The following is a 26,734-nucleotide window of genomic DNA, read 5'->3' on the forward strand; positions in this document are numbered from 1 at the left end:
TCCCGCGATGCGAATCCTGGCCTCGCCGGGAGCAGGGACAATGCGCTCGTGGCCGACATGTGCGGCCAGAGCGCAAGCTGTAACAGGTGGCCTACATAATTCCTAAATAATAGAAGTTTGGAACAACTTCTCTTGGGAATTTTTAATGTAGCAGAATTTCTTTTTGTATACTTCACTAGATCGGTGTCTTCAAACAATCTTGTAAGCTCTACAGACAGTCCTTTCCCCCCTCATGGCTTGGGTTTTACTCTGGTATGCACTGTCAGCTGTAAGACCTTCTATAAGTCCTTCTATAGACAGGGGTGTCTTTCCAAATCATGTCAAATGAACTTAATTTACCACAGGGGATTCCTCTCAAGATGTAGAAACATGTCCAAGATGATCAAGAAAAATGGGAGGTCCTCAGAGCTAAATTTCAAGTCTCAGCAAATTGTCTGAAAACTTATGTCCATTATAAATTTTAGTTTTTCCTTATTGAGTGCAGAATGATAGGGGTTAACTTTTCTTTTTTTTGCACAAGGCTCTAACATAACAAAATGTAAAAGGGTCTGAAAACTTTCCAAATGCATTGTATATCAGACTCTTAACAATTTTCACTTTGGTGGTTTTTATGTAACCAAAACTAGACGAGAGGCACATGAATCCTCTTGTTAATTCTTCTCATGTATTTGGCAAAAAAAAAACATCAAAATTGCACAGCAGAAATTGGTTGTCTAGTGACAAAGTTATTTAGCTTTTGTCCAAATGTAAATTGAGAATTTCACATAAAGGAAAAAAATATATAGTCATAATACCGCAATGACATGGTCCAAACACAAAGGACATTGACAATGGGATCCAGTTGACCTACCAATATATTCCTCAGTTATGAAATCTAGCTGAACAATGGAGCTGTCAATCAAACCAATGCCGCCACAATTGAGCAAAATCATTCAGCTCTGGGTATTATAAATAGGATGAAATAGTAGGTAATGGTGCAGCTGGAAAAGTTCTGGAGGTGCCTGTGAGAGCTCATTGTCTAAAAAGGCAACTGAACAATTAACCGAGCAGGATCCATTAGTTTACCTAATGTAATGCTTCTAAAGAACATCATACAACAAAGCTTTCAAAGGAGCACTTTGTCACTTATTATTATTATTATTCTTTTTGCTTATATAGTGCAGCATATGCTATTATAAGAGAACAATGTAGAGGTTCTTGTGTATCCCTTGTGTTTACCTGTTTTAACTGATGTGGCAGGAATAGGTTTTCAGCCATATTTATTTCTATTTTCACTCCAAAATGATTTTCTAATGGTTACATTTCCCATGAAGTCTCTTGCTTTGCAGAGAGAGGGGTTGGAGTCTTCTCACTGCAGTTCATCTAACTAGGCTGCTGTTGATGGAGTGGGTTGAGGTAAGTTCACAGTATGTGCAGTGTAAGCTATTTTTCTAGAGTTTTTTTTCCCACAGGCTTCTCTAGAGGACCTCAAAAATGCATATTTTTCCTAAATAAAAAATTCTTGAAATCGCAGCAGCAAACAACTCATCACAGATATTTCTAGAAGAAACCTTAAAAAGTACTACTTTTTGCATAAGAAAATCCAATAAGAATCATCATTACAAATTAGAGGGGTTTTACAGGGCTATTTATTACATTGACAGACTATGCTAATAATAGGCCATCAATGTCTGATGGCCTATGCCAACACCCAGCACTCCCATCAGCGGTTTTGAAGAGCGCTGCTCCACCATATACACAAAAAAACAGGCCAGAAGCAGATTGATCTGTTCATTGTGTAATGGCGGTGCCAATTTACTGTGTGGTAGCCACAGGGGGTTAGGAGAAATACCTTATCACTTTGTGACGCCAGGGTACCGTTATCCAATACACGGTACAAGGTTGGAGACAAATTCTCCAGGGCCAGACAGTAAATGAACACACCATCAGGTTACAGATAACTGTCTTTACTGAGAAGGGTGCACATGATATTACACAGATAGTCTGGTTCTGGGTAAGAGGATGCAGTGTAACCCCTTGGGAGCCCTGCTGCCTTGCTGGGATTTGTGGTGCTTTCATCGAATGAATGATACTGACTTGAAAGACTGGTAGATTAATCCTGGTAGAGTTCTGTCAAGGTCTTGTAGCCTTCTCCGCCAGGGCATGAACTTCCACCATGCGGGTAATCCTTGCAGAATAATCGGAATGAATACATTTAATCTGGCCCTTCCCTTGAGGTTTCTACATACAACACACCTTAACCACACTGTGGCTCAGCAGAAACGAAACTTAGCCTGGGTTACTCCTCCCCCACTAAACTATATGGGGAAGAATTTAGGGGTACCATTGTCAGGAAGGGTCACATGGGGTTTACACAACTCCTCTCTTAAGGGTACAGTAACATATTTAATATATATCAGAAAAACAACAACAAGATAACCATAGAAAAATATATTCATTTCTTACTAAAGTGCAAACAATTAATGTGGCAAAAACTCGTGCTGCAAAGCAACCCAAAGCAGTCCGAAGCAACAGGACAGCCATTGGTGCTGGAACACCAAAACTGCAGTTCAGCTCCCATTCACATAGGAAATGAGCTGCAGTAAACCATCAAAACCACAGCTCAATGAACAGAGCCATCTGTTTATGGTACCATTTATTGTGTACAGTATATGATGGAGTTGTTGGCCCCCTGCTGTTCAGACATTGATGGATTATACTGAGGATAAGCTGTCCAAGTAAAAGGCCCAGAAAACCCTTTGAGGGTATCTTTGGCACTCCCATAGAGAATGCATGAAAGGCGTGCAGACCCTACATTTCATGCAACGTGAAGATTTAAAGGGGTATTCCAGGAAAAAACTTCAACTGGCTCCAGAAAGTTGAAAAGATTTGTGAATTACTTCTATTAAAAAATCTTAATCCTTCCAATAATTATCAGCTGCTGAATTGAGTTGTTCTTTTCTTTCTGGCAACAGTGCTCTCTGCTGACATCTTTGCTTGTCTCTGGAACTGCACACTGAGTCGAAGAGGTTTGCTATGGGGATTTGCTTCTACTCTGGACAGGTCTCGAGACAGGTGTCATCAGAGAACGCTTAGACAGAAAAGAACAACTCAACTTCAGCAGCTCATAACTACTGAAAGGATTAAGATTTTTTAATAGAAGTAATTTAAAAATCAGTTTAACTTTCTGGAGCCAGTTGATATATAAAAAAAAGTTTTTTCCTGGATAACCCCTTTAAGGCCTCATGTTGGGAGATCAGACACTTATCCCCTTTTCAGTGAATAGAAGATAAGTTTTTAAATGCAGGAGTACCCCTTTATCCAACTACACAACTCTAAGCTGACTGCATTGAGTCAAGTTTACAAGAAGGCTGAGAGTATGTGTCTTTTACAGTACATTACAATATAAAAACACTCATAAACCATTAACAGCCCTGTTCAACAGTGTAAACCAACGGGTGCAAAAATAATAACTGCTAAAGCCTGCTGTCTGCTTTACTACATATTGTAAAGTTATACAATACAAAGAACAACACATACTCATCACAACGAACAACACATCTTTATCACTGTAAAAGTACTTTAATTAGCAGAGAAACCATAGCTGTTTGGGTCAAAACATATCTTAATGTTAGATATAAAACCACATACAAAATCCTTTTCTACCTGATGTAAGTTAAAGTGTACCCGTCGTTTTATAAAACTTTTTATTCATTGTAGGTAATACCATTATATGTATATTTGTAATATACATTGGTAAAAAATGTTTTATATTTGAGGGTGAAAAAGTGATGTCCCTGCAGCTGTTGCCTATGTGTCTCTGTGCAGAGACCAAATACAGGATGTAAGGCCAGAACAAGTGCAGACTCCTGGCTTGTCAATCATTCTGCTGTGTGAGGCGGGGGCATGTCACAGAGCCTCAGTGTACAGAGTCCTGCTTGTCCTCACTGTACAGAGCCCTGCTTGTCCTCAGTGTACAGAGCCCTGCTTGTCCTCAGTGTACAGAGCCCTGCTTGTCCTCCGTGTACAGAGCCCTGCTTGTCCTCAGTGTACAGAGCCCTGCTTGTCCTCAGTGTACAGAGCCCTGCTTGTCCTCAGTGTACAGAGCCCTGCTTGTCCTCAGTGTACAGCGTCCTGCTTATCCTCAGTGTACAGAGGCCTGCTTGTCCTCAGTGTACAGAGCCCTGCTTGTCCTCAGTGTACAGAGCCCTGCTTGTGATCAGTGCACAGCGTCCTGCTTATCCTCAGTGTACAGAGCCATGCTTGTGCTCACTGCACAGAGCCCTGCGTGTCCTCAGTGTACAGAGTCCTGCTTGTCCTCACTGCACAGAGTCCTGTTTGTCCTCAGAGTACAGCGCCCCGCTTGTCCTCAGTGCCCAGAGCACTGCTTAACCTCAGTGTACAGAGCCCTGGTTGTCCTCAGTGCACAGAGCCCTTCTTGTTCTCAGTGTACAGAGCCCTGCGGGTCCTCAGTGTACAGAGCCCTGCTTGTCCTCAGTGTACAGAGTCCTGCTTGTCCTCACTGCACAGAGCCCTGTTTGTCCTCAGAGTACAGAGCCCTGCTTGTCCTCAGTGCCCAGAGCACTGCTTATCCTCAGTGTACAGAGCCCTGGTTGTCCTCAGTGCACAGAGCCCTTCTTGTTCTCAGTGTACAGAGCCCTGCGGGTCCTCAGTGTACAGAGCCCTGCTTGTCCTCAGCGTACAGAGCCTTGCTTGTCCTCAGTGTACAGAGCCCTGCTTGTCCTCAGTGTACAGAGCCCTGATTGTTCTCAGTGCACAGAGCCCTGCTGGTCCTCAGTGTACAGAGCCCTGCTGGTCCTCAGTGTACAGAGCCCTGCTGGTCCTCATTGTACAGAGCCCTGCTTGTCCTCAGTGTAGAGAGCCCTGCTGGTCCTCAGTGTACAGAGCCCTGCTTGTCCTCAGTGCACAGAGCCCTGCTTGTCCTCAGTGCACAGAGCCCTGCTTGTCCTCAGTGTACAGAGCCCTGCTTGTTCTCAGTGTACAGACCCCTGCTTGTCCTCAGTGTACAGAGTCTCGCTTTTCCTCAGTGGACAGAGCCCTGCTTGTCCTCAGTGTACAGAGCCCTGCTTGTCCTCGGTGTACAGAGCCCCGCTTGTCCTCAGTGTACAGAGTCCTGCTTGTCCTCACTGCACAGAGCCCTGTTTGTCCTCAGAGTACAGAGCCCTGCTTGTCCTCAGTGCCCAGAGCACTGCTTATCCTCAGTGTACAGAGCCCTGGTTGTCCTCAGTGCACAGAGCCCTTCTTGTTCTCAGTGTACAGAGCCCTGCGGGTCCTCAGTGTACAGAGCCCTGCTTGTCCTCAGCGTACAGAGCCCTGCTTGTCCTCAGTGTACAGAGCCCTGCTTGTCCTCAGTGTACAGAGCCCTGCTTGTTCTCAGTGCACAGAGCCCTGCTGGTCCTCAGTGTACAGAGCCCTGCTGGTCCTCAGTGTACAGAGCCCTGCTGGTCCTCATTGTACAGAGCCCTGCTTGTCCTCAGTGTAGAGAGCCCTGCTGGTCCTCAGTGTACAGAGCCCTGCTTGTCCTCAGTGCACAGAGCCCTGCTTGTCCTCAGTGCACAGAGCCCTGCTTGTCCTCAGTGTACAGAGCCCTGCTTGTTCTCAGTGTACAGACCCCTGCTTGTCCTCAGTGTACAGAGTCTCGCTTTTCCTCAGTGGACAGAGCCCTGCTTGTCCTCAGTGTACAGAGCCCTGCTTGTCCTCGGTGTACAGAGCCCCGCTTGTCCTCAGTGCACAGAGCCCTGCTTGTTCTCATTGCACAGACCCCTGCTTGTCCTCAGTGTACAGAGTCTCGCTTGTCCTCACTGCACAGAGCCCTGCTTGTCCTTTTTCAACCAAAGCTATACACATTTTTAAACCAATGTATATTACAAATATACATATAATGTTATTATTTGCATGAAATAAAAAGATGTAACTACATACCTTTTATACTTTTTTGATGGATGTTTGACACATCTCTAAAAAGAGTGTACAGCTACCAACAGTTTCCTTCCCTACAGCCCATTCTACATATAGGAATGCCTAGAAACGTAGTTGTTTGCTTCAGTCCAACACACTGGTCCAAACCTACCAACCTTCCTGAAACCAAAACTCTGGTTTTGCCATAAACAACCAATCACAGCTCAGCTTTCATATCTTAATAACTCTGGTAACATGAAAGCCGAGCTGTGGTTGGTTGGCTGAGGCAAAACGGACAGTTTTGGTTTCCGGCAGATTGATAAATCTGGGCCACTGTGTAGAAAATGGGCTTTCACCCCAGCCCATTTAGATACTACAGTTGTGGCTTCCAATATAGTAAACGAAGAAATGAAGAGAGGATATATATTTGCAATAAAAACAAAATAACTCTGCTGTAAGGAGTTTTCAGGACGTTTTCGCTGATGGCCTATCTCCAACATCTGATCGGTGGTGGTCTGACATCCGGAACCCTCACAGTCAGCTGTTTGCAGTGGAGCTGTGGCTTCCCCATACAGGGTCCGTTTACACTGGCGGATAACCTGGGGAATTTTCGCAGTGTATTTGCTGCGGAAAATCCACTGCAGATTTTGCTACCATTGACTTTAATGGGGCAGCAGAAAATCTGCAGTAGAGGCAGTTTTTGCAGATTTTGCTTCAGACCTATTAAAGTAGATGGTAGCAAAATTCGGCAGCAAATACCCGTCGGAAATTCAGCAAGTAATCCGCCTGTGTCAACGGACCCATGGTGTGTAGAGCAATGTTTCCCAATCAGGGTGCCTCCAGCTGTTGCAAAACTACAACTCCCAGCATGCCCAGACAGCCGAAGGCTGTCTGGGCATGCTGAGAGTTGTAGTTTTGCAACAGCTGGAGGCACCCTGGTTGAAAAATGCTCGTGTAGAGGGTTACTGCAGCTCATCTCTAATTGAAGTGTATGGGAGCCTAGCAGCAGTAGCCAGCACAGGGCATGCACAGGATGCACTGGACCTGGCTAAAAAACCAGGACTGCCCGACTTCTTCTGAGACCAGCAGTTGCTTTAGGGGTTTCATGGATTTATATGTTCAATTGAAATCCCAAATTAATAAGAGAAAACATTTTCGGAGGAGTATAGTGCGTCTTTCTTCTGTGCTTTCTAACAGCTTGCAGAACAGAATGTCTATGTGTGTGCACAAATTGCTTCCTTCATGGATTGCAGTGTATATCTAATGTCTTCAGTTTTGACAGGTTCCTGAAAACTATTCATATTTAATGGCCAAAGAACAGATTGATGAGTCACTAAAAAACCTCCATTCTCAATACAGGCTACCAGATACCTTCAGAATATATAGGTCCTAGTTGTTTCTCTGCCTGGATCCATTACATAAGGATACATTTAAGCAGAAATGGGCACACATTCATTCATGTGTATTGAGGCGCTGTCAGCAAATCAATGCAGCCTCACATCAGCATTCAATGTAAAAAATGGGTTCACGTGGTTAGTAAAATCCTGGAAGAAATTGCTTCTAGGAAGCAGGAGACAGCTGTGCAGATCATTTGTCAGGGCTGCATTCAAGTAACCACAGCCATTTTGTAATCCCGCTGCGGGAAACCCGCTGCGAGTTACGCTACCATTGATTTGAATGGGCCCACAGACAGTCCGGAATAGTGTCAGATTTGTGGACTGTCCGTGGAACCATTTAAATCAATGGTAGTGTAACTCGCAGCGGGTTTCCCACAGCGGGGAACTCGCTGCTAGCTACTAGCGTGTGAACGCACCCTAACGAAGGTTTACACCTTGTTTTGTTGTTGTTTTAGGGGCGTGGTGTCATAAGGGGACGTGGCATGACATCACAACCACCGCCACCCGCACCCAGCATTGGGAAAGCCGGGTGCTTATGGTATATGAAGTGACCAAAAATATGCATTTTTTTTACGTATATGCCATTGACTGTGTGGTTTCATTAACATTATATTTTAGTTTGTACATTTCCACACGAAACAATACCACATATAGTAAAACAAAGCATAAGTGCTTTGTTTTACTTATCGTATCTACGCTATACTCTTAGCACCGCCTAGCTGCCCAATGGGGATCCGGAAGACCTGCCTCCTTCCCTAGCTAGCTGCTGCACTTTTCAGGGGATCAGTAGTGCCGGACAAATAGGATTCTTCTATATTGTGTACAATACCATATATGTTTATAATATTTTTGTTTACATTATTATTATTATTATTATTATTATTTTTAATAGGAAAGGGGGTTATTCAAACTTTTATTAGGGCAGAGGCTTATTCCCATTTATTAACATTTTTTTTAACCTTTTTAGTCACTAAATTTTGTCCCCAATTACATGCAATCTTTTGATTGTATACACTGAACAATGATGTGCCATAGCACAGCGTTGATCAGTCCTATCAGCGCTCCATTGCTACAGGCTGCCATGGCTTCCTGCAGCACTGGTTTCCCAATTGGACATGAGGAAGGCAGGAAGGGACCCTTCACTCGTCCTCTCAGCTGATTGGGACCGTGCATTTTTCACTTCATTGCGGCGTCTAAAGATTGGTACGAAGCGTCTCCGTTCTGCACTTCACCGGCCCTCCTTCCTATCCTGCTTGCTATCCTGCTATCTCAAGAGGTTCTGACAAAGCTGCACACGTTTCAGTCACATACAGAAGAAAGAGCCATGTGCTCAGTTGGTCCTGGTATTATTCAGTCAGTTGAATGCTAGACCACAAATGTAAAAACACCCAGGCTTGCCAAAGGAACGCTCAGGATGGTTTATTGTTACAAAGAAAAAGGATCTGTCTGTTGAAGCCTTTTAGCTGTGAAGGGAGGAAATTCACCCAACAGGGGAGCAACAGTTTGGGCAGGCATTCAAGTTCCAAAATTACTATGAATGGCAGAAGTATAACAGCTAGCCTTCTACTATTGTTTGTTCACTTTCTATGGTGCAATGTCAACAAATAAGGCATAAATAATGTCAGGTACAAGACAAATTAAAATATGTCCCGATACGGTATATATAATAATATATTTTATTATATATATTGGCAATGTTTCGGCAATTCATTTATGATAGCATACCTTATTTATCTATGTACAGGGACAGCTGCAGACATATAGGCTTTGGGAAGAGTCACTTTTGACTTGTTTGATCTACCGTTGCATTGACAAGTGTAAAGCATGTTTACCGAGATCCCCAATTGTCCCTCAAGCCCAGCGGGCCCAGCTATCTGTCCATATTTACATATTTCTGATGCTGGCCCTTCTCAAGTACCTCTAGTCTCAATCTTTCTTAATACTGGGTTGGAAAGGTAGTTTAGTGCTGCGGCCTTGCAGAACATGGGGTTCTTCAGGGAGCCTAAATACTTGCCTTGAGTTTGCACAGGGTTCTGTCCAAACTTAACCCCCCCCCCTCCCCCCCAAAAAAAGCTCACTTTAGCTGATATTCATGAAAAAGCTATCTTGCTAGCTGTTGTTTAAAGGTGTTTTAAAAACCTCTGATATGTTACCTACTTAAAAAATAAAAAAAATAACATCATATCTGACCACTAAGGCTGGGTTCAAACTATGGAACTTCCGAGCAGAACTCTGCTGGGAAATTCTGATGCACTCCCATTGTTGTCAATAGGAGTTCGCAGCACAGTGCACACTATGGAATTTCAGTGGCAGAAATTCCGCTCCTGATAAAATGATATCGGTCATTCTTTTGGCGTAATATGCGTGGAATACATTAACACCTATGGGAATGGCAATGTCCTCACGGTCCTAGCGCTGACTCATTCAGTTGGCGTCGGCCTCCCTCAGAATCTCCAGTCAGAATATTTGTGAATCTACCCTAAACCTAATACACTTCCAGTTTTGTAGAGATCACTTATCAGCAGTCATCTCTTTATGATCACTGACAGGATTAAAGTAAAAGATGACAATAGTATATAGATAACAAAGGATCACAACATTCACATTAGGTAAGGGTCACAGCTCCACTCTTTCCCTGTTCACAGAGCATGCCTAGAAATCTCTCCCATAGAAGTCAGCGAGCTTGCTCCAGACTATTGTTTCTTATGGTAAATGGGGCTGTGCTGAAAAGCATATCTCTAAATGCTGTTAAAATCAGCTCCACCTCCATAATCTGGTACAGGTAAAATAAAAATTAATCTACAATGATTGTAGTTGATACATTATCATTGTACTGTCATTACTGGTAGGGTGCCCTGAACAAACACCTCTTTACAGTTTCTTGATACGCCATCTCATTCCCTAGATATGAATGTTTATAGTTTGACAATTCAGGGAATCGTCAAATGGACGTGAACATAGTTTTAGAAATGGGAGTTAATATCTGGTGATAGGCGGGATTATACAGTCAGGGGGTGTGTATGTTGTGTGTTGAGGATCATGTATGCTCATACACCACCTGACTGTATAATCCCAACATCACCTGACATTCACTCCTATTATTAAAATTAAGTTCACGCTCATCTGACCGATTTACTGATTTGTCAGACAAACTACAAACCCACATTATCTATGGAACAGAAGGTGATATAAAAAACCTGTATAAAAGTGTGTGATCAGGGCACCCCACAGGTCATCTTAAAGGAATTGTAAAGCAAGCTGGTATAGAGCTTCAGAAATGTTGAGTGTCATAGCAAAACTAAATTAACTCAATTTATAGTCCAAAGATTGTAGGAAAAAAATCCTATAAGTGCATATTGATATCATAGAGGGCGGTCCAAGGTGCAATAACCCTGTACTAGGCTGGCGCAAAAACCTTGGTTCAACCATGTATTCTATGGTTGCAGGCCGAATTTAGTAGGTACCATATAATATAACACTTTAATTAAACCAATGTACAGGGAGAAGACACTTTTGAAAAACACCAATCATTAGGATAGAAATCCAATGAACCATGAAATTGTCCATTGAGTATTTGGTATAGGAGGGCTACCTTTCTTGTCAATAAAGTACATCCAGCCAGACCAAATGATGTACAAGGTGTCATCCAGGACAGAAGAAAGTGTGCAGCTAAGGGAAAGTGCTTGCAGGGCTTTTTCATAAATAATACAATAACATTAAGAAACTGCATAAATTGCAATTTCCTCATTTAGGCCGTGTTTCTACTTTTTTGGGGGAAAATTGCCACTACAATTTTTGAGCCAAAGCCAACAAAGGATCCATAAGAAAGGGAAATTATACATACTTTCTTTATATTTCCCATTCCTTTTGAGTTCACTTCTTGCTTTGGCTCAAAAACTGCAGTCACAGTTTTTCAAAAAACTGCCAAGTGGGAACACAGCCTTATACTGTACTAATATGCCAAATGACTCCCCTATCAAGGGAAACGTTGTTGTGAGAAGATCAGGACTGTAATGATCATCATCCCTACGGCCCTGGTACTGCAAAATAAAGGTGACCATTCATATTAGATAAATTCTGCTAAATTATTAAAATATGACTTAAAGGGGTACTCTGCCCCTAGAAATCTTATCCTCAATCCAAAGGATAGGGGATAAGATGTCTGATCGCGGGGGTCCCACAGCTGGGGACCCCCCATGATCTCCCTGCTGCACCAGGTGTTTATTTAGAGCATTGGGTGCAGCGCCGGAGGCTCGTGACGTCACAGCCACTCCCCCTCAATGCAAGCCTATGGGAGGGAGCGAGACGGCCGTCACGCCCCCTACCATAGACTTGCATTGATGGGGCATGACATGGACGTCACGAGAGGGGCATGGCCGTAACATCACGAGTCTCCGCCCCGCATGGCCAATCATCTGGCACAGGGCGAAGTTCGCTCCATGCACCGGATGTCTAGGGTGCCGCAGCCAGGATCGAGGGGTTCCCCATTGGCAGGACCCCCGTAATCAGACATCTTATCCCCTATGCTCTGGATAGGGAATAAGATGTCTAGGGGTGGAGTACCACTTTAAGAATCTATTAACTTACAATTGAAATGACTAGAAATGAGTCTTCATGAGTAATATTGATACTACATTTGGGCACTACATGCCTATCTGAGGGATATCATACACACATGTATTTTGTCTGCTCCATTTATTATGGCAATGTTAACTTAATTATGTGGCTTTCCTCCCACAGTCAAAAACATAGAAGCTAGTAAGCAGACTTCCTGTTAAACCCTCATCCTCTGCAAACCTACCTGATAAAGTCTGTGTTGGTTTGCAGTCAGGTCTTCTCTATATTCAGAGTGCAGTGGCCTTGTTTCATTCTTATAGGCTTCTTGAATCATAAAGTTCTTCCTTTTAATATCATGTTCCCACACCATAAAAGAAACGGCTAAGAAAAGGGTCTGATTTTACTATGTGTGAACATGGCCTTCAACTAAGGTGTAGACAGAAAGGTAGTGCTATCCATACTACATCATTTTATTGGCAAGGTAAGGTGACCACTAAAGTATACAAAAACCTAAACACTGGTCTGGTGGCCAACTTGTGGTAACATATTCCTAGGTAGTGCTAACCAGACATTGTAAGAACAAGCGCCCAAAAATGGAAAAATAAGAGTTATGTCCCTTAAAAGACAAAGAGGAAAATACAAGAGAAAAATTCAATGAATCATAAACCTATCATTGATTATTTTAATATAGCTGCTTACTTACATTTTATACATGATGTCACAGCTAAGATGTCTGTGTCCTTTGAGGAAATATCAAAATTCATCATACTCCAATATTGTTTACTTCAAAAACAATATAAAAATTCTATAGTAGGGACAGACGTATACAGATGTTTTTAGGCCTCCTGACTTTAAAGTGAAGCTTTGTTCCAGAGTAACTAATGTATATTCACTGATGTATGGCACTTACTGACCACATTGCTGTATGGCACTTACTGACCACATTGCTGTATGGCACTCACTGACCACATTGCTGTATGGCCGCACTCACTGACCACATTGCTGTATGGCCGCACTCACTGACCACATTGCCGTATGGCACTCACTGACCACATTGCTGTATGGCCGCATTCACTGACCACATTGCTGTATGGCACTCACTGACCACATTGCTGTATGGCCGCACTCACTGACCACGTTGCTGTATGGCACTCACTGACCACATTGCTGTATGGCCGCACTCACTGACCACATTGCTGTATGGCAGCATTCACTGACCACATTGCTGTATGGCCGCACTCACTGACCACATTGCTGTATGGCCGCACTCACTGACCACATTGCTGTATGGCACTCACTGACCACATTGCTGTATGGCCGCACTCACTGACTGCACTGCTGTAATACAGCACTTACTGACTGCACTGCTGTAATACAGCACTTACTGACTGCACTACTGTAATACAGCACTCACTGACTGCACTGCTGTAGTACAGCACTTACTGACTGCACTGCTGTAATACAGCACTTACTGACTGCACTACTGTAATACAGCACTCACTGACTGCACTGCTGTAGTACAGCACTTACTGACTGTACTGCTGTAATACAGCACTTACTGAATGCACTGCTGTATGGCAGCACTCACTGACTGCACTTCTGTAATACAGCACTTACTGACTGCACTACTGTAATACAGCACTCACTGACTGCACTGCTGTAGTACAGCACTTACTGACTGCACTGCTGTAATACAGCACTTACTGACTGCACTGCTGTAATACAGCACTTACTGACGGCACTGCTGTAATACAGCACTTACTGACTGCACTGCTGTAATACAGCACTTACTGACTGCACTGCTGTAATACAGCACTTACTGACTGCACTGCTGTAATACAGCACTTACTGACTGCACTACTGTAATACAGCACTCACTGACTGCACTGCTGTATGGTAGCACTCACTGACTGCACTGCTGTAATACAGCACTCACTGACTGCACTGCTGTAGTACAGCACTTACTGACTGCACTGCTGTAATACAGCACTTACTGACTGCACTGCTTGTAATACAGCACTCACTGACTGCACTGCTGTAATACAGCACTCACTGACTGCACTGCTGTAATACAGCACTTACTGACTGCACTGCTGTAATACAGCACTTACTGACTGCACTACTGTAATACAGCACTCACTGACTGCACTGCTGTAGTACAGCACTTACTGACTGCACTGCTGTAATACAGCACTTACTGACTGCACTACTGTAATACAGCACTCACTGACTGCACTGCTGTAGTACAGCACTTACTGACTGTACTGCTGTAATACAGCACTTACTGAATGCACTGCTGTATGGCAGCACTCACTGACTGCACTTCTGTAATACAGCACTTACTGACTGCACTACTGTAATACAGCACTCACTGACTGCACTGCTGTAGTACAGCACTTACTGACTGCACTGCTGTAATACAGCACTTACTGACTGCACTGCTGTAATACAGCACTTACTGACGGCACTGCTGTAATACAGCACTTACTGACTGCACTGCTGTAATACAGCACTTACTGACTGCACTGCTGTAATACAGCACTTACTGACTGCACTGCTGTATGGCAGCACTCACTGACTGCACTGCTGTAATACAGCACTTACTGACTGCACTGCTGTAATACAGCACTTACTGACTGCACTACTGTAATACAGCACTCACTGACTGCACTGCTGTATGGTAGCACTCACTGACTGCACTGCTGTAATACAGCACTCACTGACTGCACTGCTGTAGTACAGCACTTACTGACTGCACTGCTGTAATACAGCACTTACTGACTGCACTGCTGTAATACAGCACTTACTGACTGCACTGCTGTAATGCAGCACTTACTGACTGCACTGCTTGTAATACAGCACTTACTGACTGCACTACTGTAATACAGCACTCACTGACTGCACTGCTGTAGTACAGCACTTACTGACTGCACTGCTGTAATACAGCACTTACTGACTGCACTGCTTTAATACAGCACTTACTGACTGCACTGCTGTAATCCAGCACCTACTGACTGCACTGCTGTAGTACAGCACTTACTGACTGCACTGCTGTAATACAGCACTTACTGACTGCACTGCTGTAATACAGCACTTACTGACTGCACTGCTGTAATACAGCACTTACTGACTGCACTGCTATAGTACAGCACTTACTGACTACACTGCTGTAATACAGCACTTACTGACTGCACTGCTGTAATACAGCACTTACTGACTGCACTGCTGTATGGCAGCACTCACTGACTGCACTGCTGTAATACAGCACTCACTGACTGCACTGCTGTAGTACAGCACTTACTGACTGCACTGCTGTAATACAGCACTCACTGACTGCACTGCTGTAGTACAGCACTTACTGACTGCACTGCTGTAATACAGCACTTACTGACTGCACTGCTGTAATACAGCACTTACTGACTGCACTGCTGTAATACAGCACTTACTGACTGCACTGCTTGTAATACAGCACTTACTGACTGCACTACTGTAATACAGCACTCACTGACTGCACTGCTGTAGTACAGCACTTACTGACTGCACTGCTGTAATACAGCACTTACTGACTGCACTGTTTTAATACAGCACTTACTGACTGCACTGCTGTAATCCAGCACCTACTGACTGCACTGCTGTAGTAAAGCACTTACTGACTGCACTGCTGTAATAAAGCACTTACTGACTGCACTGCTGTAATAAAGCACTTACTGACTGCACTGCTGTAATACAGCACTTACTGACTGCACTGCTGTAATACAGCACTTACTGACTGCACTGCTGTAATATGGCACTTACTGACTGCACTGCTGTAATACAGCACTTACTGACTGCACTGCTGTAATACAGCACTTACTGACTGCACTGCTGTAATACAGCACTTACTGACTGCACTGCTGTATGGCAGCACTCACCGACTGCACTGCTGTAATACAGCACTTACTGACTGCACTGCTGTAATACAGCACTTACTGACTGCACTACTGTAATACAGCACTCACTGACTGCACTGCTGTAGTACAGCACTTACTGACTGCACTGCTGTAATACAGCACTCACTGACTGCACTGCTGTAGTACAGCACTTACTGACTGCACTGCTGTAATACAGCACTTACTGACTGCACTGCTGTAATACAGCACTTACTGACTGCACTGCTGTAATACAGCACTTACTGACTGCACTACTGTAATACAGCACTCACTGACTGCACTGCTGTAGTACAGCACTTACTGACTGCACTGCTGTAATACAGCACTTACTGACTGCACTGCTGTAATACAGCACTTACTGACTGCACTGCTTTAATACAGCACTTACTGACTGCACTGCTGTAATCCAGCACCTACTGACTGCACTGCTGTAGTATAGCACTTACTGACTGCACTGCTGTAATACAGCACTTACTGATTGCACTGCTGTAATACAGCACTTACTGACTGCACTGCTGTAATACAGCACTTACTGACTGCACTGCTATAGTACAGCACTTACTGACTGCACTGCTGTAATACAGCACTCACTGACTGCACTGCTGTATGGCAGCACTCACTGACTGCACTGCTGTAATACAGCACTCACTGACTGCACTGCTGTAGTACAGCACTTACTGACTGCACTGCTGTAATACAGCACTCACTGACTGCACTGCTGTAGTACAGCACTTACTGACTGCACTGCTGTAATACAGCACTTACTGACTGCACTGCTGTAATACAGCACTTACTGACTGCACTGCTGTAATACAGCACTTACTGACTGCACTGCTTGTAATACAGCACTTACTGACTGCACTACTGTAATACAGCACTCACTGACTGCACTGCTGTAGTACAGCACTTACTGACTGCACTGCTGTAATACAGCACTTACTGACTGCACTGTTTTAATACAGCACTTACTGACTGCACTGCTGTAATCCAGCACCTACTGACTGCACTGCTGTAGTACAACACTTACTGACTGCACTGCTGTAATACAGCACTTACTGACTGCACTGCTGTAATACAGCACTTACTGACTGCACTGCTGTAATACAGCACTTACTGACTGCACTGCTGTATGGCAGCACTCACGGACTGCACTGCTGTAATACAGCACTTACTGACTGCACTACTGTAATACAGCACTCACTGACTGCACTGCTGTAGTACAGCACTTACTGACTGCACTGCTGTAATACAGCACTCACTGACTGCACTGCTGTAGTACAGCACTTACTGACTGCACTGCTGTAATACAGCACTTACTGACTGCACTGCTGTAATACAGCACTTACTGACTGCACTGCTGTAATACAGCACTTACTGACTGCACTGCTTGTAATACAGCACTTACTGACTGCAGTACTGTAATACAGCACTCACTGACTGCACTGCTGTAGTACAGCACTTACTGACTGCACTGCTGTAATCCAGCACTTACTGACTGCACTGCTTTAATACAGCACTTACTGACTGCACTGCTGTAATCCAGCACCTACTGACTGCACTGCTGTAGTACAGCACTTACTGACTGCACTGCTGTAATACAGCACTTACTGACTGCACTGCTGTAATACAGCACTCACTGACTGCACTGCTGTAATACAGCACTTACTGACTGCACTGCTATAGTACAGCACTTACTGACTGCACTGCTGTAATACAGCACTTACTGACTGCACTGCTGTAATACAGCACTTACTGACTGCACTGTTGTATGGCAGCACTCACTGACTGCACTGCTGTAATACAGCACTCACTGACTGCACTGCTGTAGTACAGCACTTACTGACTGCACTGCTGTAATACAGCACTCACTGACTGCACTGCTGTAGTACAGCACTTACTGACTGCATTGCTGTAATACAGCACTTACTGACTGCACTGCTGTAATACAGCACTTACTGACTGCACTGCTGTAATACAGCACTTACTGACTGCACTGCTTGTAATACAGCACTTACTGACTGCACTACTGTAATACAGCACTCACTGACTGCACTGCTGTAGTACAGCACTTACTGACTGCACTGCTGTAATACAGCACTTACTGACTGCACTGTTTTAATACAGCACTTACTGACTGCACTGCTGTAATCCAGCACCTACTGACTGCACTGCTGTAGTACAGCACTTACTGACTGCACTGCTGTAATACAGCACTTACTGACTGCACTGCTGTAGTACAGCACTTACTGACTGCACTGCTGTAATACAGCACTTACTGACTGCACTGCTGTAATACAGCACTTACTGACTGTACTGCTGTAATACAGCACTCACTGACTGCACTGCTTTAATACAGCACTTACTGACTGCACTGCTGTATGGCAGTACTCACTGACTGCACTGCTGTCATACAGTGTGCTGACTGCACTTCTGTAATACAGCACTTACTGACTGCACTGCTGTAATACAGCACTTATTGACTGCACTGCTGTAATACAGCACTTACTGACTGCACTGCTGTAATACAGCACTTACTGACTGCACTGCTGTAATACAGCACTTACTGACTGCACTGCTATAGTACAGCACTTACTGACTGCACTGCTGTAATACAGCACTTACTGACTGCACTGCTGTAATACAGCACTTATTGACTGCACTGCTGTAATACAGCACTCACTGACTGCACTGCTGTAATACAGCACTTATTGACTGCACTGCTGTAATACAGCACTTACTGACTGCACTGCTGTAATACAGCACTTACTTTGTGGGCCTTCTTAATGTTAATTCTGGCTGGACAAAGCACCTGCTGGTGCGAAACAGTTGCTTTACCACAGTCCCCATTCCTCTGTGATATTTCCCCCCTGTGTCTTCATTTAATTCAAAAATGAAATATGAATGAAAAGATTGGATCCTACAGTGAGTGCTCCATCTGAATTGTTCCTGTATATTTGACATTTTGCTACTGCTATTTTTCAAAGAAGTTGAGCACCCGACAAGCTATCCATTGACCTATTGCCTAAGAATCACGGACACTTATCCTGTTGAAGTTTGGCTGGTCATTATGCAGTGCCCGAGAGTGTTACAGCTTCTGCCCTCTCTGTATACTTTTTTATTCTTTATGTGACCTGGATCACTTTGCTGTGGTCAGCCATGCAGTGAGGGCGAGAATAGTGGACGCACACAGAGCTGACGTTGGTGACCCCGCCCAGCTTGTTATCCCGCCCTTCACTGTGTGACTGGCCACAGCGACATGGTCCAACACATCTCGATGTCAAGAAAGGCCCTAATCTAATCCCTACAGTACAATGATTGCAAACCACTATTGTGGGCTGTAAAAAAAATTCTTCCACTGTAATATGGAAAATTGGAAAAGATATCACCAAAAATTCTTAAAAAATATATTTAACATAAAAATTTGGTTTAAATGGGTACTCCACCCCTACACTTCTTATCCCCTGTCCAAAGGATAGGGGATAAGATGTCTGATCGCGGGGGTCCCCCGCAATATAGCATGCTGCACCCACCTGATTCTGCTCCGGAAGCGCTGGAGGGTCTGGGTCCCAACCACGGGAACGGAAGTTTGTGACGTTACGACTCCGCCCCCGTGTGACGTCATGCCCCACCCCCTCAATGCAAGTCTATGGGAGGGGGCGTGATGGTCAGATTGGATAGGGGATAAGATGTCTAGGGGTGGAGTACCCCTTTAAAGCCATGTAGTGTGTTTTACTAAGACGATATGTCTATCTATGATTATCTACCCGTCTATCTGTGATTATCTACCCGTTAACCCTTCTGTATAAACTGAGACAGGGTCAGCAGTGGGTGGGTTACCTATTGAAAGAGCATAGCTATTTTATATTACTAGAGGCAAATAAGGGTCTGTATTCATGACATCTTTCACACCCCGATTTGTAGGTGAGGGATATATTTCAGCTCTTTCTGGTGACCATAAAGGTGACCATACACAGTCTGCCAAACCTGCTGATTTTGGCAGAATTAGCCTTGCTATCTCATGAATATGGGGGTGTGCCAGATTCCCCCAGATGGCAAAAGACAGAGGAAAAAAGAATTAGGCATGTTGGATTTTAACGTTACTGATCTCTGTTCTCACTGGAGATAAGTCACTGTCAAGCACATATTTTCTCCCTTTCCAATGTCCAAACCAAGCATGCATGTGTATGGGCGAGTCAGCAGAACAAGTATCTGGCCAACAGTTAGTTAAGGAGTATGTACACCTTATCAGTCACTTACATTTCTATGTTACTTAAAGGGGTATTCCAGGAAAAAACTTTTTTCTTTATATCAACTGGCTCCAGAAAGTTAAACAGATTTGTAAATCACTTCTATTAAAAAATCATAATCCTTCCAATAATTATCAGCTGCTGAAGTTGAATTGTTCTTTTCTGTCTGACAACAGTGCTCTCTGCTGACATCTCTGCTTGTCTCGGAAACTGCACATAGTAGAAGAGGTTTGCTATGGAGATTTGCTTCTACTCTGGACAGTTCCTGAGACAGGTGTAATCAGAGAGCACTTAGACAGAAAAGAACAACTCAACTTCAGCAGCTCATAAGTACTGAAAGGATTAATATTTTTTTATAGAAGTAATTTACAAATCTGTTTAACTTTCTGGAGCCAGTTGATATATAAAAAAAAGTTTTTTCCTGGATAATCCCTTTAAAGGTAACCTGTCATTTAGGTTAGGAGAGGACACCATAACATAGGGACAAACAAGCTGTTTCTAGCAGACAGGTCCTTACTCTGGGGCTTAATGTAGGTTCAGAGAACATACACCTGAAAGCAGGCAGTATGTTGGCAGTAAAGAGTCACTGCTGCTACTGCCCCCACCCATAGATGATTGGCAGATTGCTCCTTGTCACTGCATTGGGAGCAACCTATCAAGCATTGTCAGGTGGGTGGGGGCAGCAGCAGCAGTAGTAACTCTTATCTGATTGCATGCTGCCTGCCTTCGGGTGTAGATTCTTGGAACCTACACTTCACAACACTGAAAACAGAGTCTGTCCCTATGTTACACTGCTCTCAGACTTGGCAGCATAATCTAACCAATAGGTTCACCATAAATGGGTACTGTCAGATTTAAAAACTTCTTATATGTTCTTCTTATATGTTCTATATGCACATCCTGGCAAAACATTAGTCTTTCTAATATACTTCATAAGAAAATGTTAGTTTCTTTTTATAGAAATCTTGGCTTATAAAAACACCACTAGAGGTCCCCAAACCATCCAGAACATAATTCTGTCCAGCTGCAGCATCATCTTTGTCCAAGCTGAAGCACAGGCATGGATAAAATCCAGTGGGTCTTTTCTATCAGACTGCAACATCAAAATAGGGAGAATGGGGTTACAGAGCAGCCTGCAGTAATTGGATGAAGAGACCCAGCACAGCAGACTCAGGGAGGAAGTGAGGGTAAGAGATGGACACTCCACCTCCAGAGAACAGGATGAAAAATCAGGTGAACAACAGAAATAAGGTACTTGTGAGAGAAATATAGGTTCTAGACAGATAAACATTATGGCCCAGATTTATCAAACTGTGTGAGGGAAAAAAATAGAGTGATTGTCCCACAGCTCAACTAACGAGCTCTGGTAAAGTGAAAGCTGAGCTGTGATTGGTTGTTGTGGAAAAATCACAAATTTTGTTTTCTCTCACACAGTTTGATACATCTGGGCCTATATGTACATGATCAGGATTAGGTACTGAGTAACATATAACATTCTCTAAACAAATGCCAGGTGCAGCAGGGAGAATGCGGGGGTCCAGATGTCTAGAGGCAGAGTACCCTTTTAAGTGAAAATCTTGGGTGAGTTCCCACACTTTTTTTTCCCAGGACATGACCTCTGGATATGACTCTTTAACCCCCATCCACTGCAGCCATCTATATTGTCTATACTCACAATACTGCCCCTCTATTTCTCTTCCACATACTTCTATCATTAAATACCTGATATATTTTCCTTAAAGTGTATGTCTCCTTTTGAGCACCAGTTTACCACAGAAAAATCTCTGTAAAAAGCTGGCTTAGTAGATAAGCTGTTTTACTTACCTTGTACTGATCCAAATGTAAAATCTGTACACTATAGTCCAGAGCTGCTCTCACAATTCTGCATGCTTCAGAGTGGAACTCTGTCAGTAGTGTGTCTGCAAAGAGCTTTCTCTTGTAATGTATGCCGGTGAAATGTTATCTTTACACCATACAGTGTGCCGTAATCTCCTAAAGGAGAAAATAGCTCCCAGTGCATCACTGAGATGCTAGTGACGTCTGCCAACAAGTTAGTCGACTGTTTAAAATGATGAACCTGAAGAACTCAAAAACTCTGGACATACAGACTGTAATTCAGCATCAGAGCAATTATACAATGCCACTAATGTCCAGTCAGTCAATGTCCAACCTATGTGACCCCCAGATATAGCCAAAAAAACTATATAAAATGTTGTCTCCTTTCATTTACACAAGTTACAGTCCATATGAAGTCTCAAGAACATCTGTACAATCATTTGATAATGCCAACAATCTATGTATCCAAAATGTTTCCAAATGCATGTCTTCTAAATTGGAAACAAATACCCCAAAATATACTGTGATGTCCCAGTACAGGATACGAAAATCTCAAAGAGAGGCAAAAGCGGTCTTATGAGGCCCTGCTTAGGAGATCACAAAACGGAGAGACTCAAGCCAGCACAGGACAAGTAGGTTTTATTTGCAAAAAGCACTGCTAAGAGTCCAGTCCCGGGCTGAGTGCAGCAGCTTTCCTATACCTCGACCCACCGATCCTCCACAGAGATTTGCACCAACGGGTGAGTAATATCACCTAGGTGCGGTGGAGGGCTCTACAGATCTTTTACCTGTTACAAAGGGAGCGCCCCCTGTCTCTCGTTTTTATTCTCTTTTATTTCTGAAAAGTACAGGATATAGTCCCGTACAGTACTTAGGCCCTGTCAGGTTGTGTCAGGTTGAGTCTTTCTGTGTTCTAGGGGCTCTCCTACAGTGTCTCCCCCATAGTAATTTATATTATGTATAGTGTTATGTGTGTAATGGATAAAGGACCTTTAAGGACCTTTAAGTTAGTCACATGATAATGTGTTCACATGATGTGTTTGTTACCCAGAGAGCACCAGCTAACTAGATGACCTGCAGATTGACCTATGGGCTTCGGGCTCAGCCCCCTTTAAAAGAGGGGGAGCCATTGCAATCTCTCTCTTTGCTCTTCTACCACCCTTCCTACTGAGGCACAGTAAAGACCAGACGAGCCAGTGTCCAGCACATCTGGAGGCATCAAGCCTACCTACAGCCACATGCCAGTAAGTCAAGTCTTCTATGTCTGCTGTCACTACCTACAGTCAAGTCTATTATATTCAGTAGGGATCGACCGATTATCGGTTTGGCCGATATTATCAGCAGATATTCACGATTTTCGGCGTTACCCTTATTGGCAATTACCTTGCCGTTTTTTTTATCTCTGAGTTTCCCGATTTGATGCAGATTTTAAGGCGGATATCCCTGTACATTATAATTGAATTTGTTTATGAATCATCCACCACAAATTTATGAACATGACTTATGAACTTGTGCTAAATGAAAACTGCCTTTGTTGCCCACAGCAGCCAGCCATAGTTCAGCCTTCATGTTTCAAGAGCCTTATGTAGCTATGGACAAAAGGATCAGTTTTGTTTAGACAAATGTATAAATCCCCCCAATGTTTTTAAAAACGTAAAAAGTCATTAAAAAACGTTTGACATGTTGTTCAGTGATGTCAAAAGTTTTGATTACACTAGGACTCCTGAGTTCCGCTGCAAATGCTAGATATAAGTTGGGGAAGTCTGACAATATAACAGCAGGGGAGTGAGCTGCATACTGTTGCAAACTTTTGACATGTATAGGCAGCAGGTCAAAAGTTTTTGTTTTTTTAATGGCCGCAACCCTTTAAAGCGTACCAGTTGTATCATGCTTATATATGTTACTTACTAGGTCATCCAGATTTGTTACATGTCTTTTTCATGTGTCTGGCTTCTGTCTTTGGCTCACAAATCCCTCTGTTCTGCTGCTCACTCATTCTGAAATCCATTGCTCAGGAATTGGTGTATCCCAGACAAACACTGAGCCTGCCCTCACTCATCATGCATTCACTTCTTCCCTGGTGTGCAGTGCTGGGTCTCTTTATCTAATCACTACAGGTTCCTTTGTAACCCCCTACTCTGTTTTTATGCTGCAGTCTGATAGGACATGAGTGAGCACAGAGGAGTACATGTCCCACTTTCACTTTCTGGACTTTGTCTTAACCTGTGCTTCGGCTGGGAACAACATGGTGCTGCAGGCGGACGGGATTATGTTCTGGATGGTATGGGGACCCTATTGGTCTTTTTTTTTTATAAACCATGATTTCTATAAAAAGGAGATCACATTTTTTATGAATTATGTTAGAAAGGTTAAACGGAGTACTCTAGTGCAGGCTATTCCTCCACAGTTGTGCCCAAGCTGAAAAAAATGAAAATAAACTTTCACTCACCTTCCTGCATTCCCCTGGAGTGCTGCCACAGATAATTGGTCCTCCGGTCCAGTCTTCTGCCTTCTTCCTGTGCACGGATCGTCACACGGTGCTCAGCCTATGACACGTCAAGGCGGAACATTTGCTGCGGCCGGTGATAGGCTGAGCGACGTGTGACGATCCGTGTACAGGAAGAAGGCAGAAGACGGGACCAGAAGATGGATCATCTGTAGCAGCCCTCTGGGGGAACGCAGGAAGGTACATGAAAGTTTTTTTTCCTTTTTTTTCAGCCCGGGCACAACGGAGGAGGAATAGTCTGCACTAGACTACACCTTTGCCAAGATGTACAACATATAAAAAGTTTTTGATTCTGACAGTGCCCATTTAAACTTTAAATTTTTTTGTGAGAATTATTATTATTTTTTTAATGTAATTGGTAATTAATATAAATATTTTTTTCTCAGCTGTGCTCTGTGTATGACACATCAAACCAGTCAGGCTTGGAAGCGTAAAATTAAGATCCTTAAAAGACGTTCTTCATCTGTCAGGGTTGTGTTTATGACTTAAAGATGATACATTTTTAGGAAAGTAATCACAAGACAGAAAAGCCTCGGAGAGAAGCTGCAGGATGATGTTGGCGGAGGGAGCTCTGGAGTATGTTTTCAGACGTCTTGGCACTGGTTTGTTCTTAAACACTATTGCGGCTCTTTAATGAAATAAAAGTCATCTTTATTCTGTTATACCAACCCAGGAGTCTGCAGTTAAAGATTATTTGGAATGTGACAAAAAAAATATGTGTATATATTTTTTACAGGAGAACTATGTAAGTGCTGCATAAATAGCAATTCCCTAATACAGAGCTATTATTTTGCCTTTTACAAGTAGCAGAGATCTGAAAATAACCTGCATGGCTGTGGGGAAGTTTACGTTTCCCATATTAGCCCTATGCCGGAGCTATCAACAGGATACAGCCTGTATTCTCAGTGCGATGCTCACAGGCGGCCTGCAGTGATTTTCATCCCACATGTAAGGGAAAGGAATCTGACTGTGGCAATATACACTATAAGGGAACTGCTGATAATACAGTTCTCATATGTAATCTTTAAAGCGGCTAAAGACATCTTCCACGCTTCCGAGAAATTTTCCAGGCCTACAGATATTTGAGGCATCCATAATAAACACAATGTAACCCATAACGTCTATAAGCTAACTTTACATTACGTAGACATATAGAAGGAGATTTTTCAAGCTCCGTACTAGATTTTTTTTGCATAAAAAGTTGCACGTACTTGCACACGTGCAGCTTTTCTATACATGCTGAGACTTTTTGATTTTTGCTTATTCCAAAGCACATTCTAAAATCTTCTCAAGTAGTAATTTTTATTTTTTACTTTACAGTGGTCATGAATTTATCAAATGCGATAGTCGCTATTTATGAAGAAAAAAAATTTAATCTCCATTTAAAAGTTGCATATGTATTCCAGGTCCAACCTGGCTTACAGAAAGTGCATACGTCTGCAGAAAATGACATTAACACCCACTTTAACAACTGTCCTTGTTCTACATCATGAAACAAAGCTACTACATTAATGTTAATGTTAATTATAGAAAAAATTAATTACCGTATTTATCGGCGTATAACACGCACTTTTTAGGCTAAAATTTTTAGCCTAAAGTCTATGTGCGTGTTATACGCCGATAAACCCCCAGGAAAGGCAGGGGGAGAGAGGCCGTCGCTGCCCGCTTCTCTCCCCTGCCTTTCCTGGGGTCTAGAGCGCTGCTGCCGGCCCTTCTCTCCCCCTGGCTATCGGCGCCGCTGCCCGTTCTGTCCCCCTGACTATCGGCGCCGGCGCCCCATTGCCGGCGCCGATAGCCAGGGGGAGAGAAGCGTCGCCGACAGCCAGGGGGAGAGAAGGGGCAGCGGCATCCATTGCCGGCGCCGCTGCCCCGTTGCCTCCCCCCATCCCCGGTGGCATAATTACCTGGGTCGGGTCCCCGCTGCTGCAGGCCTCCGGCGTGCGTCCCCGGCGTCGTTGCTATGCGCTGCACGGCGCATGACGTCAGTGCGCCGCACCGTGCATAGCAACGATGCAGGGGACGCGTGCCGGAGGCCTGCAGCAGCGCGGACCCGACCCAGGTAATTATGCCACCGGGGATGGGGGGAGGCTACGGGGCAGCGGCGCCGGCAATGGGTGCCGCTGCCCCTTCTCTCCCCCTGGCTATCAGTGCCGGCACCGATAGTCAGGGGGACAGAACGGGCAGCGGCGCCAATAGCCAGGGGGAGAGAAGGGCCGGCAGCAGGGCTCTAGACCCCAGGAAAGGCAGGGAGAGAGAAGCGGGCAGCGACGGACTCTCTCCCCCTGCCTTTCCTGGGGGTGTATCGGGGTATACACGCGCACACACGCACCCTCATTTTACCATGGATATTTGGGTAAAAAACTT

General features: G+C 43.9%; 1 protein-coding gene and 1 long non-coding RNA gene across 3 annotated transcripts in view; one reads left to right on the forward strand and one right to left on the reverse strand.

The window, feature by feature from the left end:
• FYN (FYN proto-oncogene, Src family tyrosine kinase) overlaps window positions 1–26,734 on the reverse strand; it is a 186,381-nt gene that overhangs the window by 140,423 nt on the left and 19,224 nt on the right. The gene's annotated exons all lie outside the window — the stretch shown is intronic.
• LOC130362218 (uncharacterized) lies at window positions 1,342–25,031 on the forward strand. The gene is made up of 3 exons (XR_008891324.1): window positions 1,342–1,395; window positions 22,916–23,108; window positions 24,757–25,031. It is a non-coding gene; the product is annotated as an uncharacterized LOC130362218 (long non-coding RNA).

The sequence above is a fragment of the Hyla sarda genome, chromosome 3 (assembly GCF_029499605.1).
Source record: "Hyla sarda isolate aHylSar1 chromosome 3, aHylSar1.hap1, whole genome shotgun sequence".
NCBI lineage: Eukaryota > Metazoa > Chordata > Amphibia > Anura > Hylidae > Hyla > Hyla sarda.